Source organism: Tupaia chinensis, unplaced genomic scaffold, assembly GCF_000334495.1.
Source record: "Tupaia chinensis unplaced genomic scaffold, TupChi_1.0 Scaffold000384_1, whole genome shotgun sequence".
In the NCBI taxonomy this organism is placed as follows: Eukaryota; Metazoa; Chordata; class Mammalia; order Scandentia; family Tupaiidae; genus Tupaia; species Tupaia belangeri.
In genome coordinates, this window is record NW_006159886.1 from 1,610,112 (window position 1) to 1,630,861 (window position 20,750).

Genomic DNA, 20,750 nt, shown 5'->3' on the forward strand with positions numbered 1-20,750 from the left:
GGCAGCCCCGCCCCGCCCTCTGCCTCTCGGCCCCGAAGTCTTCCGGGACGCCCGGGTCCACCCCCTCCCCCGGGACGGCGCCCTCCCGGGTAGGCTGAACGCGACGTGAAGAGAGGGCGCGTCTACGCGGCCAGAGAGCGCCCGGGCTCTGACCCAGGCGCAGTCATGGGGCAGGGTCGGCCCTGCTGGGGTCAGAAATGCCCGGGTCTCTCCAGAGCCCGTGCTTCTGAGGTCTTGAGGGAACCCGTTGGAACCAGATTGGAATCCTGCCTCCAACGCTTGCCGGCCGAACCAACCTGGACAAATTCCTCCTCTTCTGTCAGCCGCAGCATCTCACCCGGGGAACAGGCACGGTGGAGCCCACCTCGCCGCATGGCTGAGAGCGCGGGCGTGGGGTCTGGCACCGAGCCCGGGGGTAAGACCTGGACGCTGAGTCCAGTTAGTCCCGCTGCCGCGGCCCGGGTTACCCACGCAGCTTGTCTACCGCGTCCTCCCGCCGCCCGCGCTGGGTGGGGTGCTGGGTCAGGCCTGCGCTGCTGCTGTTCAGAGAGGATTTTGCTGGCAAGTGACAGCCCCATGACAGTGCCACGCCCGGAGGGACCTGAAGGAGTGTCCAGTTGGAACGGACGATGGAATTGCTCCCCTTGGGAGGTGATCCGGGAAGGCAGTGTAGACGCTGGCTTTCCCACTGTGGTTCTCTGGGCCTGGGGCCTCTCTGCAGCTGGAGAGGTTGAGGGGCTTCTTCCTGGGTTCAGCTGCAGCCAGCGGGCTGGGCAGGGAGGGATGACCTAAAGCACGGAGGATAGGCGGACTGGGGTGAATGGTAGCCTCTATATTTAGACCAACTCGTGTTCCAAGTACTTTCAGATCCTCACCCTTAAATCCTTGCCACAGCCTGCCAGGTAAATACCATCACTCTCTCCATCATGTGGGCAGGGAACTGAGGCACAGAGAAGTTAAGTAACTTGCCTGGGGCCACACAGCTCTAAGGGCCCCGCTCCAGCGCTGTGCTCCTCTCAGGGCGGGTGGAGTTGCCCATGCTGCTGTCACCACCAGGAGGCTGTTCTGCACTGCCAGCTAAGTGGCTGGGAGAGGGTGTTGCAGGGAATGGAGCTCCCCGTTGCTCAGCGGCCAGCTGCTTGGGCTGGCTCTCGGCACACCTGTACCCTGCTGCCGCCTGCCTGCCTCCTCATCTCCTGCGCTTCCACTGTGCCCTGGTTACTGCTCACTCGGAATCCCCTCCAGATCCCGGAATGTGTCTGTCCCTCTGTAGTGGCAGGACAGTTTCCTCCCACCCGGGAGGAAAACTTCATCCCAGATGTCCTCATGTATAGGCTTTCTTCTGGACTCTCCCTCCGGGGCAGGGACTGCATCCAGCTATGTCTGCTGGACCTGGACCAGGCTTGGAAAACCCTGACTTCTCGGTGTGGCATAGTTGCCTGCATACTGCTAAAGGAGTGCGTGAGCGAATGAGCGAGTGAATGAGTGAGTGCCACACGGTCTTTCTCTACTTTCCAAACCAGGGATTTCTCTAGAGCAGACTAGCTTCAGAGCTGTCTCCCCACAGAGTCTGCTCCTGGCAAGCAGAAGGCCATGGATGGTCCTTGGCCTGGGAGTCGTACTCTGGGTTCCAAACCCTACCGTGTGTATCTGTGTATGTCTGTATTTCATATGGGTGTGTCTGTGTGGATGGGCACGTCTGTGTGTGTGTGGCCACCGAACTCTTTGGGATTAAAAAATATTACAGAATGAGTACATGAACACTGCCTGTTGAAAACAGTGTGGAAATCGTTAATATGAAAGGTCCGTCTCCTCCTCTACCTCCTTCCAACATGAAGCAGCTGCATCACTCGTGGGGTTCAGTGCATGTGAAAAGCAGCACCTTTTGTTTGGGAAGTTTGGTGAAAAGTATTCACGTGCTTTCTTCCGTGCTCTCTCTCCTGACCTGTTGTGGAGGTTCTCTGCTGCGTAATGTCACGCTTCCTTGGGCACAGGGGACTCACCTGCAGGGCGAGTGTGGACTTGCAAACACCTGTGCCTTGGCCAGAAGTTGAGTCAGGTATCTTCCCAGGGTATCACAGCCTCCGAGCTGAGTCAGGCTCAGCACCGGGCTCCCTGCCACGTTGCAGGCCATGCCAATGCATCTAAGGGCTGCCAGCCCAGGGTGCGTGGTCACCATGCCTGACCCTGAGATGCGCTGGGGTGCAGGCACCCCATGCTCACAGGAGCAAAGGGCAGCGGTGGTCAGGGACACTGGGGAAGAGAAAGGGCGGGGTTTGGGGCTCAAGGGGCCAGGGAGCAGATGGCTTAGAACCCAGATTGAGGAGGGACTGGGAGGCAGGACCAGCACAGGCTAAGGCTCCAAGCCCCAGCACGCACTCGGTGTTCCACCTGACTGCATTAATGAAGCATGAATTCCATATAAAATTACTAGGAATTTTAAGTCTGGGACTTGAGGCCATGCATGGGCCCCTTCTGAGCATGGGGCCTCATGGGACTGCAGGGCCACACACTGTGAGGCTGGTCAGGCTCCAGCCTCATTGCCCTCCCATGGGGTAATTGCTGTTGATGGGACCAGGGCGGCTGATGAGAGCAGCTAGCACTGAGCAGCACTGAGTAGGAGCTAGGCAGCGCTCCAAGTGCTTCCCTTGGAGGGAATTGACCGCTTCCATCTTAACGAAGCCCGTGGAAGAGCTGCTCGCATTGGCTCCATTTTACTGAGGCACAGAGAGGTTAAGTGGCTGGCCTGAGGCTCAGCAGCTAGTAAGCGGACTGGAAGTCACTTTGAGTCCTGCTCAAAGTCTATACTCACTGTGCTATGACTATGGGGCGTGGTGCCCTCGGCTGCTGTCAGAAAACGGCGAACCTTAGCTGTGTGTCTGCCGACAGGGAAATACCACTGGCTGCAGGTCTTTCTGGAAAACATCAAAGTCCCAGCCTTAGTCTAGCAATCGAGAGCCTGGGTGGGTTGGGCCCATGGGGTCTTCCGTGTCCCCTACTCTCTTCCCCTGTAATAGTTCCCTTGTCCCCACTCCTGAAACTCCAGCCCATGAGTGCCCGGGTCCTGCGCAGGCTGCCCTGGAGTGCCCTGCCCCTTCTTTGCCTGGCTAACACCTACACAGCCTTCGAGGGCCCCTGGATCCCTTTCTGGGGGCTCCTCCCGTGGCTCCCCCAACACCTTCAGAGAAGGGTCAGTTTCAACATTGACTGCTCTGGGTTTGACTGGCCCCTTGGGGTCACACATCACATGTTGGACGAGCAAGTGGATGAAGTCTCATTAGCACGTCCTGATGGGCATTGGCAATACGTCAGGAAGGGGTGTGGCTCAGTCCACTTGGGCGACTCTAATGACGTACCATTGACTGGTGGACTTTCGAACAACACACACTTGCTTCTCACAGTCCAGACACTGGAGTCGAAGATCCAGGTGCCAGCAGAGCCAGTGTGTCCACTGAGGACCTGTACCCTGGATCACAGGTCGGCCTTCTTGCCGTGACATCACATGGCGGGAAGGGTGCAGGAGGTCCCTCGGAGCTGCTCTGTGAGGGCAGCGGTTTCCTAAAAGGTCTCACCTTCTAATACGATCACCTGAGAGGTCAGGTCTCAGCCTGTGCTTTTGTGGTAGTTACAACATGCAGTCCACAGCAGCGAGCGGAGATGGCTGAGGGACAGTGCCCTGGAAGAAGGGCACATTAGACATGCGGATGGCTCAGTGGCCGCAGATACTATGTGCTACGGTCGCCACACCTGGTGAAGTTTGGTGTCTGCCTCTGTGTGCGCACACAGAGTATTTCTCCAGAGCTGCTGTTTATCGAGCATTTACATAGCCTGCCAGCGTGGCGACGTTTATTTGTAATATCTCATTTATCCTCACATCAAGCCTGTGAGGGTGGAGGTATACCTGCTGTCCAGGTATGGAGGAGGAACTGGAGCCTGGCAAGGGCAGCCTGTAGTGGAGCCCTGCTCTGGACCTGGCTGGCGCCGCAGCTGCAGCGGGAGCTGCTCTCCCAGCGTCCACATTTAGCCTCTGCTCTGTATTCCTTTTCAGGGGCCGAGCTCGTGCCAGGCAGCACCTGCTCATCGGAGCCCCATTCTCGGAGCCGGAGTCTCAGGGCTGGACAAGGGGTACCTAAGGTGTACTTCTGAGAGGGTGGGAGTCCTCTTCCTCTGGTCTGGAGTGGACCAGGTGCCCAGGTTTTCTCTGGAGCTTGGCCTTCTGCAAGCTCCATGCCGAGCGTGGTGTGGCTTCTCCTCAGGCGAGTCCTGTTGTCCCCTCCCACTTCCGCCTGGCTGGAGACCAGCCTCCATTAGAGCCTCGTCCCATTAGTGACGGTTTTCCCAGGAACCTTTTCTAACAGCCTGGCCAGCCTCAAGCATGAACAGGCTCTGTCGGGCTGGTCCTCAGGAAGTGCAGGGGATGCCCTGGTTTGGGGGAGGCTGGGCAGAGTGGCTTCCTCCTTGTCAGGAGCCAGAGCCGGTAGGTACAGACTCAGGCCTGAAGGCTCCAGGAGGAGAGGAAAGTGCTACTGGGCCATGTGAAGTTCGTCTTCCCACTGCTGGGCCAGCCTCTGTCCCGTCGATGGGCTACTCGTGGTAGAGGGACGGGGGCCCTTGAGCGGCAGGTAACAGACGGCCTCTGAGGGTGGTAAAATCCTGTTTGCTTGCATTTATTGGGCACTTGCTGCGTGCCAGGCAAGGCTGAGTGTATTACGTGCGCTGGTGGATGGACGTTCACCCAGTGACAGGGTGCTATTGTACACACGCTTTGTAGGTGATGCTGTGAGCTGGGGTGAGGTTCAGGAGCTCACTTGCCCAAAGTCCCACAGCCTGGGGCCACCCAGGTAGCAGATGTAGGCCTGGTAGTCCACGGGAGAGGAGGAAAGGCCCAGGCGGGAAGGATTTGCCTGGCGTCCCACAGCAGAGCTGGTCAGGGCAGAGCCAGGGCCGGGCCTGGTGCCCCTCACTGCAGGCCAGGGTCCTTCCCGCCGCCCCATGGCACCTGGGTCTTTGGTATCCTGGTGGGTAGGTAGTCTGCTGCAGGCCCGAGCCTCAGATCTGCACCCTCTCCCTCTGCGCCTCCATCACCATTGGTCAAGCCGTTGTCTTCTTTTTTTCTGGACAGTTTTAGAGCCTCCTAATCCAGATCACCCTCGACTCCCTAAGTGACCTAAAATAGCCATGCTGACCTCTGCTGTCCTCGTGCTCTTCTCCCCAGCACTCGCTGCACGTCAGCTTCCCTTCTGACCTCAGCGTAAACTGGACTCTCTCCTGCCTTAGAGCCTTTGCACCTGCTGTTCTCGGGGCCTCTGCTGCTAACATGGTGCCCTCCCTCTCTCATCCATCAGACCGCAACTTTAATGTTCTCTCTCCAGAACTTTCTTGCCATCCAAATCTGCCCCACCCACCTAGTCTTCCTCAGGGTGCCCAGTGTCGTGTTGTTTGTTTTTAGGCTGACCTTGCCCCCAGAACCTCCTGACTGTAAGGTGCTGAGAGCTCATCTGACTCGTTCCCACTGTGTTCTCAGGTCTGGCTCAATGAATGTCATACTCGTGCAGCAGGCATGGTTGGGTGACGCCGCTCAGTGGTTCAGGTCTTCCCAGATTTGAATGTCAGTGTCACCTGGCTGCAAGAAAGTGCACTGAAAATGACTTCTGCTTCATTTCTGGGGGAAGGAACAACTGAGCAAACAGAGCTCTAATTAACCACGACCTCCTCAAGTGCCGGCACCTCGAAGCCTCTCAGTTTCTACCGAGGAGGCTGTGCTAGTGTTTCTCTCCAGCCCTAGCGTCTCTCTGCCCTGGTCTGTGCCTGATAGCTAATCCCTGCCCAATGGACCACTGGATCTCTGCTGGGTAGACGGGGTGTGGGCTTTGCCAGCAGGAGCCAGTGCCAGGAGCTGGGCGCAGGGCAGAAGAGAGGTCAGGCTATTGCCTCCTCGTTCTTTCCAAGTGGCTGCATCCTCCCATGATCGTAGTGCAGCTCAGGGTCTTCCTGCCCGTGAGTCCTCCTGTGGGCAGAGCTCCTGGTGGTGTGTCTGCTCGCCTGCTTTGCCAGGAAGAAGTGATGACCCGAGGTGCATTCTTCTGCGTAGCCCAGCAAGCCAGGCAGGGGCTTGGCAAGAACGAGGTTGGATGGTGATGACAGGGTGGGCTGGTGCTATGGTTTGATTGATGGTTTGTCCCCCGAAGTTTCCTATTTTGGAATTTGGTCTTAGTGGGCAGAAGTTTCTTAGATGCCTCTCAGAAATTTATGTGTTCGGATTTAATTGCATTGGTTAGAGGGTAAAAATGTAAAAATATGTAAAATATAAAAATGGCTTGAAAAATATGCATATGAGGGCCAGCAGTGGTGTCATGATTAAGACGGCTGGATCCCACACGGCTGACTGCTCAGTTTGAGTCCTGGACCCAGTGGCTTGAAAAACACACCAGGTGCGTGTGTGTGCATGCCTGAAATCCTAAGAGGAGAATGGAAGAGGCGGGATTGTGGAGTGGCCATTCCTGCCGGGAGGCATCTTCTCACTTTCTCTGTCTCTCAGGTGAGCATTTGTGCTCTATAACAAATTTAAAAATATACATGTGCATACACAGGCTTGGAGCTGTATACTTTAACCCCCGTACCCTGTCATGCTGACCTCCTGTGTATGCGTGTGACTTATATCACATACAGATATTCGTGCACAGAGGTGTGCGCTCGATGTATTATGAAATTGGCGGCTGAGAAGTTTCTGTACCTGCCATCTGTAAGCCGGAGCCCCATGAACGCTTGGGATGTAGTTTTGGTCTGTAGATGATAGAATTAGCCCCAGCCCCAGGGCGGGAGAGAATGATGTCGCCGCTAACGCAGAGAGCAAATTCTCCCTTCCTCTGCCTTTTTGTTCTGCTCAGGCTCTGAGTGGCATGGATGAGGCCTCCCACACTGCGAGGCCATCTGCTTCACTCAGTTCCCTGATTCAAATGCTGATCTCTTTTGGAAACACCCTCACAGACACACCCAGAAATAGTGTCTAACAGATATTGGGGCATCCCGTGGCCCACTCAAATTGACACATCAAATTCACCATTGCATGCCTCGTGCCGATGCCCCCAGAGGCCCCCACTACACAGGAGGCTCCTAGTCAGCAATTTGATCACCCGCCTGTGGGTGCTGGGCGCGTGTTCCCAGCACCCCAGTGCTTGCTCATGGGCTCATGCAGAAACACAGCAGAGACGGAGACACACACAGCCATGAAATATCCACTTCAGCTTGCCAGGGTGGAGCTGGCTACTGCCACTCGCTAAGGGCCCAGTCTCCACATCCGGGGACCGGAGCGACCTTGGGTTTGACAGTGTTCCTTGGGAGATAGCTCGTGGGTGGTTTCACTGTCATCAGGGGATGGTTGCATAATTTGGAGACAGAGTTACCTTTCCCGCCTGCAGCGCTTCTGTCAGCAGTCACCGTGGGATTCCTTCTTCAGTCACCGTCGCCCACAGACATCACCACCCCTCAAGGGATTCATTCTGTGGAGAAGATGTGTCGCAGAGGGCCCTCACCCGTGGGACTCACTCCTCTTCTCCCGGAAGCAGCTGGTTGGATAGAAGGGAAGGCTTGACTTCTGTGCCTGTGTCAAGACATCACCCTGCAAGGTGCCCAGCAGTAGGCAGTGTGTGGTGCCCTCACCCCCATAGCCGCTAGCGCAGGCGGGAGAGCCAGTGGGGTGAAGAGCAGCGTCCTCACAGTTATGTCGTAGCTATGGTGTCAGGTGACTTATCATCCGAAGCGGGGCACTGTGGGGCACTCAGGGCACTCTAGCCATACAGTCACTGCAGCAGGGCTAGGCAGTGGTCTGAATGTCCAGTTTACAGCTAATCCCTAACACGGTACAAGTTGCGTATCCTTTACCTGAAACTCTTGGGGCCAGGGCTGCTGTGGGTTTCAGATCTGGAATATTTGCATATACACCGTAAGATGTCTTAGGGATGGGATGCGAGTCTAAACATGAAATCTTTCTTTATTTCATGTACACTTTGTACTCAGAGCTTGGAGGGAATTTCAGTCGATGTTTGAATATTGCAGCGTTTTGACTGCAGTCTGCCCCATGAGGTTAGGGGTGGAACGTTCCACCTGGGGTACTCAACGTTTGGGGTCCTAGAGCACTTCGGATTTTAGATTTTGGAATTAGGAATGTTCATCCTGTCTTCAAAGGTGGGGTGTTTAGGAGGTTATTAGTTCACGAGAGTTTCACCCTCATGGATGGGATCTCTTCTACAGATGCTCGAGGGGGTCTCTACGCCCTTCTGACCGTGTGAGTGCATAGTGAGAAGGCACCATCTTTGAGGCAGAGTGGCCCTGCAGCAGCACTGAACTTACTGGTGCTCTGATCTTGGGCTTCCATCCTCCAGGACCGTGAGCAATCGTTTTCTGTTGTTTATACATTACCAGTCTTGGGTATTTTGTTATAGCATCAGCAACAGGCTGAGACAGGCTGCCTTAGCAAAGCACCACAACCGGATGGCTTCAACAGCAGAAAGTGTTTCATAGGCTACAGGCCAGAAGTCTGAGGTCGAGCCTCAGCTAGGTGGGTTTCTCTTGATGCTGTGAGAGAGAATCTGGCCCATGCTTCCCTCCTAGCTGCCTAGGATTTGTGGGCCATCTTTGTAATCCCTTGACTTGCAGACAGGTCTGATTTCTGCCTGCTTCGTTTCTTTCTTTCTCTTTTATTTATTTTTATTAATTCCTATTATTATTTTCTGCTGTAGGGTGTGTGCACTCACCAGAGAGAGACAGTGAGCAGGGAAGTCAGAAATCACCACCCCTCCTCAGGAGTATGGTCACGCTGAAGTTTCGTCTCCTTCATTCTCTTCCTGGGATTTTGGGCACGTATGCACATGCACCTGATGTGATTTTCTTCTCTTTTTTTTTAAATTAAAAAAATAATAATTTAATTTATTTAAAAATTTTTTTATCTTACATTTATTTACTGTGTATCATTGCAGCATACAAAATGAATTTTTCTATCCAAAATGCACTGTATATTGACTCAATGAAAGCTATTACTATACATGTTATTTATTTATTTATTTATTTATTTTGGGAGAGGTTTTTGCTATAGGGCGCGTGTGCTCACCAGACAGACAGAGAGAGACAGAGAGACAGAAAGCGAGAAATCACCCCCCAGGGGGGATGGCCACGCCGCAATCCCTTCTCCTCCATTCTCCTCTCGGGATTTTGGGCATGCACGCACATGCGCCTGGTGTGAGTTTTAAGCCACCGGGTCCAGGACTCGAGCTGCGGTCGACTACGTGGGAGTCCAGTGACATAGCCATTACGCTAACTGCTGGTCCCCATACATGTTATTTTTAACAGATAATTTTTCATTTTTTATTCTTATATATTTTACTTCTTTTTTCTTCTCTCTTGATTCTCTTCCTCTCCCCCTCTGCCATTTCTCACCCTCCTCCCACACTGTCTCTGGTGTCCACAGTTGCTCTCCATGCGTTTATTCTGCCCAGTATTTGGGTTTCTGCCATAGAGTGCAGACATTTGGTATATATTAAGTGGGGACATACAGTGCCTCTCTTCCATAGTCTGGCTTGCTTTGCTCGGCAGTAAATCTTCCATATTCATTCACTTTCTATCAAATGGCAGGGTCTCATTGCTTTCCATGAGTTGTATTCTGTAGTGTATACGTGCCACACTTTTTCAATCCATTCATCTGTTCGTGGACATTTGGGTTGGTTCCATATCTTAGCTATTGTGAATAATACTTCTCTCTAGTAAATATTTTTTCTCTGATAAAACAACAACAACAAAAAGCTGTCACCTCCAACACAGTGGGAGTGCAGAGTCCTGTCAGCTACTTCGTCATTGAAGGAGATGGCATTTGGGTCGGGCTCCTGCCTGACCTAACCTAACCCATGTTGCTGTCTACCCTCTGTGCGCTCCACACAAGATGGTGAGGCAGGACGAGGGTGTGGGACGAGGGTTGGGTCGGGCTCCTGCTGGGCGAGGCGGGATGAGGGTGTGGGACGATGGTGTGGGACAAAGAGTGAGTCTGCACTCAGTACTCCCGGCACCATTTCATGGAACCATGACCCTGTTCTCTGGCAGAAGCAACCTTCTTTTTGCATCAGGACCCCCAAACGCAGCATGCCAAAGGGACAGGAGTCCAAAATACTTCAAGGAGTTGTTAAGATGGCTATTATGAGTAGAAATGCATGACCCTCCCCCCAAAAAAATCCTATTCGAAGTCTTGATCCTCAACATTTCAAAATGTAGCATTATTTGGAAATATGGTCATTGCAGATATAATTGGTTAATCCATACTCATGGACTGGGTGGACCGGGGTGGGCCTCTAATCCAATCTGACTGATGCCATTATTTAAAGGGGAACTTTGAGCACAATGACATTGACCCCATTGTGATGGGGCAGTGGGAAAGGGCTCACGGCCTGTAGCTGTGTGTTAACCCCCCACAACACTGTTTACCTCCAAACAGCTATTTTCACCTGCTCCCGCTGGGAGGCTGTTGCAGCTACACATTTCAGCCGAGTCCCAGAGATCTGCCGTGGATCAATAACAGCCAGCACTTATTAAGCCCCTGCTGTGTGCCTGCTGGGAGTTTGTTTACTTAATTGCCAGAGGGCATGTGCACTGGCTAGAGACAGTGACAGAGAGGGAGAGTGAGAAAGCACCCCCTGCTGGGGTGTGGCCATGCTGCAGTCTCTCCTCCATTTTTCCACCTTGTCGATGGTCTTTCACTGTGCATGAATATACCTTGCACATTTTTTTTTTTTTTTGGGGGGGGAGAGGTTTTTGCTATAGGGCGTGTGTGCTTGCCAGAAAGGCAGAGAGAGACAGAGAGACAGAAAGCGAGAAGTCACCCCCAGGGGGGATGGCCACACCACAATCCCTTCTCCTCCAGTCTCTTCTTGGGATCTTGGGTGTGCTCACACACGTGAGTTTAAGCCACCAGGTTCGGGACTTGAACCACAGTCGGCTACATGGGAGTTCAGCGACATAGCCATTAGGCTAACTGCTGGTCCCCCTTGTATGTTTCTCAAGGCTCGGGAGCTGAGATTTGAACCGCGGTCGACTGTGTGGGAACCAGATCCCCCAGCCAGTGGGCTGCAGTGGCCCCTAGCTGGGAGCTTTTATTGGACTTGGTTGGAGCGCTGTGAGCTGCACGCTTATTTGTTCTCAGACGTCACTGGAATACGTGGGCCAGGCCAGCGTCTGTGCCAGAGGGCACACCGGGAGCTTGTGCCACGCGTGAGCACTTGCAGAGGAACGGGGCTCTCTCTCGACCTTGAGTGTCAGCTGCCCACCCTCCAGGCAGCTGTGTTTCCCATTCCCAGCTGACTCATGGAAACTGAGGCTCAGAACTTTCCACCTGCGACCGCTCGGCCAACACTTGGGAAAGCTGGGCTTTGAACCTGGGCCGCCTAACTGCAGAGCTTCCTGCCTAACCACCAGGCGACCTGGCTCCGCTCTCCCCCCAGCCGCGTCCTTCACTGAAGAGGCCAGGCAGTCCTGTGACTCTAACCAAAGCACATGCTGTTCCCCTGCTGGGAATGCCCTTCCCTCATCCGTCTAGATCCGGCCCAGTGTGTTCCCAGCCCACAGGTAGAGCTGGCAACTGGTAACTCCCTCTGGAGGCTCCAGGGCAACCAATTATAATACTTCACTGAGTGGCTTAGGATGACACTCTGCTTTGGTCTCTATCCGGAGAGCCCTCCTGGAGGCTGTGTAGCCCGGCGGTTAGGCAGGAGGCTCTGCAGCTAGGTGGCCCAGCTCAAGGCTCAGCTTTCCCATGTGCTGGGGCTGGCAGCTGGCTGTCCCTCACCCCACTGTGACCTCAGCCGCACCTGTGCTGTGATGACAAAGCGACAGGTGAAAATGAAAGCCTGAGATAGTGCCCGTCTTCTGTAGTGTGAGGGCTGGTTTTGTCACTTTTTAAAAATACTTACCTGTCAGTGTCACCTGAGCGGGTTTCCCCCCAAATCTTCACTTGCACAGGACTGCTGCAGTCCCGTGCATCAGCAACGGCCAGAGGTACGGAACCTGCTGCATGCCAGCCCCGGTGTGGAGGGTGGGCTGTTCTCTCACTCCAGGGCAGACGGGCACCTCATTACCCTCCCGTCAGCCGTGAAGGTGGCACGGCCAGCAGGTGACCCTTCCGTTCCCAGCTTGGTGGAACAGCAGCAGCAGGTCTTGTCAGCCTCACCCTGTGGACAAAGCAGAGGGTCTTGTCCAGGAGGTCATAGCTGGTGAGTGACAGGACTGTCGTGTGTGCAGCAGGGACCGGCCTGTCCACGGCAGGTGACATTACATGGGACATTTGCACAGCACTCATGACAGTCGTGGTCTCCTCTCCGTGCTCACGTGTCTGCTGCCACACGCGGACTTGGTGCTCTGAGGCAGGTGCCACGGCTCTCCCACGTCACAGGCGGGGACACGGAGCCCACAGAGCCGCAGTGCCTTGCCAGCATCACGCAGCGGTTTGCCGTGATGCAAACGTGGAGCCCGGCTTTCTCTCCTTTACCACGCTGTCCCCCAGCATGCCCGTGTGTGACGTGTGCACACCACAGGCAGGAGCGGCAAGAAGCAGGCCTTGGTGCCCAGGGCAGGGGTTAGCGAGGATCTGGTTTACACCCACTCACTCACTCCTTCACTCCTTCACACTGAGAATGCCCCCCGCGTGCCAGGTCCCATTCTAGGGACGCAGCAGCAAGCCCGCCAGCCAGGCCCTGCTCTCAAGGAAGGTGATAAGCGAATCGACCTCAGATGGTTTCTGGTGGGGATAAATACAGTGAGGGACACAGGACAAGGGGTAGGACCCAGTGACAGGCAACCCCAGAGGAGGGTGGCCAGGGACGGCGTCTCTGGAGAGGTGACTTTTCAGCTGAGACCTGAATACTAAGAAAGGTTCAGGGGGAGGGACCAGCAGATGGTGTAATGGTTATGTACTGGACTTCCACGGAGTCGACCGTGGTTCAAGTCCCAGACTTGGCAGTTTAAAACTCATGCCAGGCACATGTGCATAAGTGCTCAAAATCCTGAGAGGATAATGGAGAAAAAGAGATTGCGGTGTGGCCATTTCCCCCCCGGGGCGTGGGGGGGTGATTTCTCGTTTTCTGTCTCTCTTTGTCTCTCTGACGAGTGCATGTGCTCTATTGCAAAAATCTCTCTCTAAAAAAAAAAAATAAGAAGGAAAGAAAGAAAGGTGCAGGGGGCGTCAGCAGGGCGCGTGGTGGTTAAGGTGCTGGACTCCTACATGGTTGACCACTGTTCGAGTCCCAGCTCTGGTAGCCTGAAAATCACGCTGGGAGTGTGTGCATGTGCTCAAAATCTCAAGAGGTGAATGGAGGAGAAGAGATTATGGTGTGTCCATCCCCCGGGGGTGATTTCTCACTTTTTCATTGCCTCTCTCTGGCAAGCATACATACTTTATGGCAAAAACCTAAAAAAGAAAGAAAGAAAGATGCAGGGAAGCCAGACTAGGCAAGGACAGCAGGCGGAGGGCGCGGGCTTGAGATGAGCCCGCCTGCTCTGGAGCAGCCCGTTCTGCGGTCGGAGCAGAGCAGAGCAGTGCAGGGAAGCGAGTCCAGGCAAGGACAGCAGGCGGAGGGTGCAGGCTTGAGATGAGCCCGCCTGCTCCGGAGCGGCCCGTTCTGCGGTCGGAGCAGAGCAGAGCAGAGCAGGGCAGGGGCGGCCCGAGGTGGAGCCATGTGCTCCAGTCCCGTTTGTACGAGACCACCCTGCCTGCTCCGGGGCCGGGGACTGGCAGAGTCAGGCTGAGATGACTTTGGATACTGCGGTGCCGGGTGGGCGACGGTGGTGGTTTGGATGAGGAAGGAGTTGTGGAGTCTTCACTCTTCATTCGTCCTTCCACAAATATTTACCAGCACCTTCGCCGAGGCAGGAGCTGTGTGAGAGCATCTGTCTCTGAACGGATATGCATGGCAGGTCACCGTGAGTGCACACTGGGCTGCGAGAGCCGCCCAGGGGAAGCAGCGGCAGGCACTGCAGAGGCCGGCGCCTGCGCGTTTGGGGAGGTGGGCAGCAGCAGGAGCCGCGCAGATCGCTCTTCAAGGAGGACTTGGCTGTTCAGATGAGAATCTGCAGGCACCTGCCCGACCACCTCCAGATCTTGGCAGCTTCAGGATCTGGCACTGCCACTGCGCCTGGGCCACTCCACTCTGCCAGCGCCTAGCCAGTGACTACCCCGAAGGGTTCTGTGACCTGCCCATTTCAACACAGCCCGATTTCTGCCATCAGTGGCCGGGCTTTGGCTGAGAGAGTCTGGAGACCTGCCCAGGCAGCCCCTCATCTTTGATCCACCCCGAGTGTTACCCCTGACTCCAACTCAGCATCCTCTCAGCTGTGGGGACCCCTTTCCAGCGCCCCCAGTGGATACTTTAAATGAGGGGTTTTCACAAAGTTCATGAAGAAATGTGGATTATGAAAAGCCATGCCATGTATTAAAAATCCATTTCCATGAACTTTAAAAAGCAATTTGCCAGAGGACATGCATGCCCACCAGAGAGAGAGAGAGAGAGAGAGAGAGGGAGAGAGAGAAAAAAAGACAGAGAGAGAGGGAGAGAGAGAGAGAGAGAGAGAGAGAGAAGGAGAAAGAAAGCAAAAGACAGAGAGAGAGAGAGAGAGAGAGAGAGAGGGAGAGAGAGAAAAAAAGACAGAGAGAGAGGGAGAGAGAGAGAGAGAGAGAGAGAGAGAAGGAGAAAGAAAGCAAAAGACAGAGAGAGAGAGAGAGAGAGAGAGAGAGGGAGAGAGAGAAAAAAAGACAGAGAGAGAGGGAGAGAGAGAGAGAGAGAGAGAGAGAGAAGGAGAAAGAAAGCAAAAGACAGAGAGAGAGAGAGAGAGAGAGAGAGAGGGAGAGAGAGAAAAAAAGACAGAGAGAGAGGGAGAGAGAGAGAGAGAGAGAGAGAGAGAAGGAGAAAGAAAGCAAAAGACAGAGAGAGAGAGAGAGAGAGAGAGAGAGGGAGAGAGAGAAAAAAAGACAGAGAGAGAGGGAGAGAGAGAGAGAGAGAGAGAGAGAGAAGGAGAATGAGAAAAGAAGCCCCCTCATGGGGGAGGATTGTGCCGCGTTCCCTTCTCCATTTCTCCCTCCCTTTGGGACTCTGAGTGTGCACGTACACACGCCCAGCGTGTTTCTCAAGCCACCAGGTCCTGGACTTGCACCACGGTGTAGCCATCCCCCCGGAGGTGATTTCAGCATGCCACGGTCAGCCATGTGGGATCTGCCTTTACCACCAGGCCCCAGGCTGGCCCTCCGGGACCCTCCCGAAGTCCTCTCACGCTGGTTCTCCTGTACCTAGAGTTTAATGTGTAGATCGGGAACAGTAGGGAGTTAACCCCAGTATCTAACAGTGAAACAGAACCGCGACAGCCACGTGCCGTGGAGATGGCTTCCTCTGTCTCCACACGCCTTTTGTACTGTGCTGCGCTACTTCCTCACTGGCCGACTGTGGGTAACTGACACCACAGGGCAACACCACAGCTAAGAGGGGCTGCTCCACCGGGCAGTGGTACGCTGGCCTCTGTAAGAGCTACCGAGTTTGCTGGGGTGACTGCGATGTTGCATCCTCACTTGTGATGCTTGAGGATTCCAAGTACTCTGCCTCCTTGTCAACACCTGGGCTTGTCAGTTTCTTAGTTGGAGCCGTTCTGATAGGTGCAGCCGTGTTACACTATGATTTTAACGTGCATTTCCCTAGTGATTAAACATATTGAGCATTTCTTATGTGCTTGAAATTTTAAAAAGTCTCATAGTTGGGACCAGCAGTTAGTGTAATGGCTATGTCACTGGACTCCCATGTAGTCGACCGCAGTTCCAGTCCCAGACCTGGTGGCTTAAACTCACGCCGGGTGCATGTGTGTGCGTGCCCAAGATCCCAGAGGAGAGTGGAGGAGAAGGGATTGCGGCGTGGCCCTCCCCCCGGGGGGGTGATTTCTCGCTTTCTGTCTCTCTGTCTCTCTCTATCTTTCGGGTGAGTGCACACACCCTATAGCAAAAACCTCTCAAAAAAAAAAAAAAACATAGTTTAATTTTTGGTTTGTCTTAGATTTTTGCCATAGGGCATCTGTGCTCACCAGAGAGAGCAGACATAGAGGGAGGAAAAGTGAGAAATCTTCCTGGGAGATGACCACGTGGCAATCTCCTTTACTCCATTCTAGCCTTGGGATTTTGGGTACACACGTACACGTGCCCAGTGTGATTTTCAAGCTGCCGGTCTGGGACTTGAACTGTGGTCAGCTATGTGGGAGTCCAGAGCCTTAATCCCATGCCACCTGCAGGTGGTTTTACGTTTGGATCTGTGATCCATTTCGAACAATCTTCTATGAGCGTGAGGATGCCCAGCTGTCCCAGCACCATCGGCGAACACTTCCCTTTTGCGTGTGTGAGCCTGCTGTGGGAGGTGGGCCATTTGTCCTGTAGGACGTCCGTCTCCTGGATGTGTCTGCTTGCCCTCCCCCTCCGTCTTCTGTAATTGCATCTGCAGGGGTTTTATTAGATTAAGGCCGAGCCTGCTTTTCTTGGCAGGACTATTGGTTTTGGAGGGTGGCTTTCTCTGTGCACCCCACCATGGGGCACTCAGTCCGATGGCCCCACTGGTACTGAGCTCAGGCTGACTGAGGAAGTCAGGGACGAAAGTCCAGTCCTCCAGTGGGCAGGGCTCTTACCAGCCTTGCTCTCGGGACTCACTGACTCGTTCAGGGTACCAGATTAGGGACTGTACCAGATGGCCCAGGGAACCACACTGCTTTGTTAGCTGTGACAGCGTCCTCATGGTTCTGAGAGATGCATGCTGAACTGGAAGGGTGTGCTCTTACTCCAGTCTCCAGGGCTGAGAAATGGGCACGAGGAAGACGGGAGAAATGAAGCAAGTGCGGCCGAGTCTCGGTCCTTGTCGAATCTGTCTCTGTGCTTTGAGGGAGAGTGTGTTTTCATAAACCGAGGTCTGGGTTACACAAGCGCCCCACTCCCCACTCGGCTTCTCAGGTGAATTCAGCCGTTGAAGTGTCTGCGGCCGCTTACTGCCTGGGCTGGCTTGGGGTCTGCTGTCGCTATTTCTTCCACTCCCTCCTGTGTGTTCCCCCCTTTCTCTCTCGTTCCTACTTCCAACCCCTCTCTTTTCCTAAAGCCTGGACTGACCAGTTGGAAAGCCGCCCACCTTCGTGCATGCCCTTTCGTGAAAATGCCACCAGAGGGCGCCGTGATCTAAGTTGGCCGCTGTTCTTGGTGCTGAAATTCTGGAAGCAGTTGGAGCACATCGTGAGTCCGTGAGCTCTTTGGCGCTTCAGCTCGGCCTTCTGTAGTGTTGGAAATTGTTGGTGACTTCAGCTTGCTAAGCAGCAGTGTCCAGCGTGTGCTACCGCAGCTGGACCTGTAAGCGTGCTGCGTTCACTTCCCAAGCTGTGGTTCCTGACCTTTGCCCCTGGGAGGACGGCCAGTGAAGGGACCGCAGAGATGCTCGGTGAAGGGTCAAGCAGCAGACGTGTGGTCAGGATCTGCCACACAGCGGCTGTGGACCCTGCACTAGTCATCTCACCTCTCTGAGTCTGGACGTCTCACCTGTGAAATGGGGAAGATAATCACAGCTCCTCTAAGGAGTCCCTCCAGACTGAGGTCAGGAGGGGTGATTTCCAGTCCACCCTGCCTCGCCTGCAACTGCCTGTTTGGCTTCTGGGTGGGCCGCAGCCACTGCCTCGTCCATAGAGTTACGACTTAGCCTGACCTTGGAGAGTTCCCATGGCTGTGTCCAGGGAGCTCTGAATACCGTGGCTGGCACACAGTGGGTGCTGCATCAGACGGCTGCTCTTGTCATTCCCAGGGCCCTCTCATTCAGCTGCAGCTGATTCTGTGCCTCGTGGGTGACCCCCCCCTTCAAGTTTCTGTAGGAACTGCCCCCATCAGGGAACAGCCAGTGGTGTGGAGGTTAAGGAGCCTGGATCTCGCATGGCCAACTTTGCAGTTTGAGTCCCAGGCCCAGTGGCTTGAAAAACATGCCAGGCGTGTGTGCGTGTGTGCCAGAATCCCCGAGGAGAAATGGAGGAGAAAGGATTGCAGCGAGGTCATCCTCCATGTGGCTTGCTTTCTCACTACTGCCCCCTCCCGCCTCTGTCTGGTGAGTGCAAGTGCCCGATAGCAAATTGAAAAGAGCGAGCGAGGGGCGAGCCCCCGTGGTTCCGGAGCATGTGTCTTCTGTGGCCTTCTGTCTCTGTCACAGCTCTTCGCTAAGCCACATGGACGGACATTTGGTCAGTGATTTGGATTTTGCTGCCAGCATCTTGTTCCAGTCCATAAAGAATCCTAAGAGAGAAGCAAACCTTGGTTATCACACCCAGTTTACAGCTGAGAAACTGCGGCCCCAGGAAGGGAACTGGCTGCCCGAGGTGCCCCAGCTGGCTTACCCTGGCAGCTCAGCCAGGTCTTATGATCTGTGCTCGACTCCACAGGCAGGAAGCTGAGGTTCTCAGAGGAGGAGGGTTGCACAGAGGTTACGCAGGAGACACCAAGGCCAGGGAGGTCGGCAACTGGCCTAAGATGGCTGAGCGAGGGAAGGTTGGGGCTGGGAGGAGAACCAGGCCCCCGAGCATGGCCCAGAGCCTCCTTCTTTGAGCCTAGCTCTCTGCCTCGAACCCTGTGGGTGTCGTGAGAAACACGCCCACGAATGAGAACTGTGCTGGCTTTATTACCATGACGAACTGGGATGGCAGTTTTCGGTGATGTCTCCTGGCCTCGCTCGTGGACTGCACATCTTGATGGCTGGATTTCAGACACACTTAGACCATTGAAGTACCTTGTTAGTGGAGGTGAGTTAACTTATCGACCCCAAGCTGCCCTGCCGCTCTATGAATCATAACCGGCTCAGTCACTTTGTTTCTTGGGCATTTGTTGAAATACCCGTGCTTTGGTAGAGCTTTGTGAAATGAATTTTCAGCACATGCTTTCAAATATCTGAGCTTTCCCTAAATGCACGGTGGGAGGCGCTAGGCCTGCATTTCAAAGATCCGTGTTCTTTGATGAATAATGCATCTCCTGGCGCTGCGGGCTGAGGGCGAGCCCTGGCGGTACGTGTGATGGCAGGCAGCAGGAGCTGGAGAAGTCTTCATCCTCCCCGACACGTTTGGGCTTTTTCCTGAGGAACTTATCCAAAAAACTAAAACAAAAATCCATCGTGCCTAAAGATATCCCCCAAAGAATTATTTTGCAGTGGAAAGAACACAAAATGAGCCTGGGATCACCCAAGTGTACAGTGACAGGGACGGAGCTTTCCAGCGGTGGCTGTATCTGCTCCCGTGTGTTAGTCTTGTTTTGTTTCTTGTGGGTATCCGTACTTGCAGACCACAGGGAAGGCAGCGTGCCGGCATATGCACTGGTGGGAGAGAGAGAAAGACCCCCCCCCACACACACACACGGGCTATCCCTTTTTCCTCCATTTCTCCATCCCGTAGGATTTGGGGTACGCAGACACATGTGCCCGGTGTGTTCTTCAAGCCTCTGCAGCCAGGATATGAACCACTTGGTAGACTGTGTGGGATCAGGCTCCCTTAATCGGCTATGGGGTTGGTCCTGCCAGTGATTTTGACTTCAAAGGAAACACTCCTGCTTGTGTTTTCTCCTCATCTGTCTGTGGGAACACACATCTGGATGTTGGTGTGCAAATAAATGCATACCATTTAAGAAAGCATTTGGGGACCAACCGATGGCATAATGGTTACATCGCTGGGCTCCCACGTGGTTGACCAGGGTCCGAGTACTGGACTGGTGGCTTCAGACTCACACTGGGCATGAGTGTGCGTGCCCGATCCCAGGAGAATGGAGGAGAGGGGATTGTGGCATCGCTATCCCTCCCCCGGGGGGGGGTGATTTCTTGCTTTCTGTTTATCTCTGTCTTTCAGGTGAGCACACATGCCCTATAGCAAAAATTTCTCTCTCTCAATAAAAACAAAAACAAAACATTTGGCCATCAGTAAGAGAAAAATGGGCAAAATGGCTTTTAATAGCTGGAGCGGAAACAGAGGGGGTTGTAAATAAAATAAAACAAACCTTGGGCCAATTGACCGCCTGGTGGTTGAGGCGGCTGGGTTCCACGTGGCCGACTACGGTGTGAGTTCAGGATCCAGTGGCTTGAGCAAACGCGGCAGGCATGTGTGCACGTATGCCCGAAGTTCCAAGAGGAGAATGGAGGAAGACGGACTGCAGTGTTGTGGTGTGGCCCCCTCCCAGCGGGTGCTCTCTCTCTCATCTCTGTCTCTTTCTTGTGAGTGCATGTGGCCTATGACAAACAGAAATTCTTGGCCACTGTGGGCGAGGGCTCTGCAGTCCAGAGCTGGCAGTGTGGCTCGATGACACCTTCAGGAGCGGCCGCCCCCCCACGCTGCCTGTCCTGCCACCGTGGCTTGAGCTGGAGCCTCGTCCCCCTCTCTGGCATGGTTCTCTGTCCTCAGTAAGTGAATGGGGCTGAAGTGATGGTGGTCGACGGGGGAACACCAGGCTTCTCTCTCTGTTCTTGGGGGACTTCACTTGGGGAGCTTGGAGGTTTCCATCCCAGGCAGACCCTCCCCCCAGCGAGGCTGCAGCAGCGACTAGCGTGGCGTGGGGCTAGGGAAGTCAGAGGTGAGACGCAGGAGCCTTGTGGGTGTCGCAGAACACAGCCCGTGGAAGAGAAGCGGGTCGGCTTTATTCCCCTGAAGACCCGGGGCAGCATTTCAGGGTGTCTTTCCTGCTCCCCGTCACGAGGGGC